Source organism: Octopus sinensis, linkage group LG2 (genome assembly GCF_006345805.1).
Source record: "Octopus sinensis linkage group LG2, ASM634580v1, whole genome shotgun sequence".
NCBI lineage: Eukaryota > Metazoa > Mollusca > Cephalopoda > Octopoda > Octopodidae > Octopus > Octopus sinensis.
Window position 1 is genome coordinate 27101161 of NC_042998.1, and position 1209 is coordinate 27102369.

Sequence of the window (1209 nt, forward strand, 5' to 3'; positions counted from 1 at the left end):
CCAACTAGTTCCAAAATATTTTGTGATGGCTTCAAACTGCATTCCAAAAGATAAACAGGAATTTTGGCACATATTCTTTGCTAAAGTATTTCTTTTGCTACATGCTAATGGCTTCATATATTTATCAAAGCTAAACTACATGGCACCTTGGGTAAGTGTCTTCTACAATTACCTTGAATTGGAGGACGTCTTGTAGATGAAATTTAGTAGGCAGAACCTATACAAGAGTCCATGTGTCTGTTGGTCAAAGATGTAGACATCGCCAAGGAGGTTGAAACACTAAAGCAGTTAAAAATACTGTGTGATATTTCTTCTTCACTAAATTGCATAACCATATCACTCACGGAGTGGTTGGCATTAGGAAGGGCTGCCAGATCAGACTGGGCCTGATGCAGCCTCCTGGCTTCCCACACCCCAGTCGAACCATCCAACCCATGCTAGCATGGAAAGCGGACGTTAAACGATGATGATGATGATATCACGTTGAAAGCACCAGCTCTCATCCAATCACTGAAGTTAAGCAACGTCAAGCCTAGTTAGTACTTAGATGGGTGACCACTTGGGAAACTGAGGTGCTGTAAGCATCACACAAATGGCGGTGCATCAGCATGGCCACAGCTCTGAGCTGAAACTACAGCAAAAAAAAAAAAAAAAAAAAAAACCAATCACAAGCAAGAATTGCCATAAGATATGCAGAAACCAGTGACTGGCCCTCTACAACCAATGATATTGTTCAATAATTACAATATGTATAAATAAATAGTGTGAAACCTAACTAATCTCTATATAATTAATGCCTGAGCAACTATTCTGGTTGTGCTATAGTTCTTTCTCCCTGCCTTCTTCATCTTCTTCACATGTAGCTGGCTTCTCTTTCTTGTCTCTATTAAAAGCTATCTCTTTATTCTATACTTCCTCCTTGTTCAGTACACACTCATCTACCTACCACTGAGAGCAATACTATTTCATTAGAACAGATTTTGCAGTACCCAGTAATATAATAGGATCGATATTCAAAAATTTAGTAGATTCAGCCAGACTCCTCCAGCTAAATGAAATCATGTTCTGTTGTTTTTCTTTTTCGGTTTTTGTTTTTTTTTATTTATTTATCAGTTTATCTGAGTTTTCTGCTAGAAGCTTCATCATTACCTGAATACATTCATGACTATGTAAATAATTTTTAAATCTTCAGAATATTTTCCTTTAAGT

The 1209-nt window shown here is 37.3% G+C and overlaps 1 pseudogene; it reads left to right on the forward strand.

The window, feature by feature from the left end:
- The first annotated feature begins 465 nt into the window (after positions 1–465).
- LOC115208893 lies at positions 466–584 on the forward strand (annotated as a pseudogene).
- Positions 585–1209: the final 625 nt, after the last annotated feature.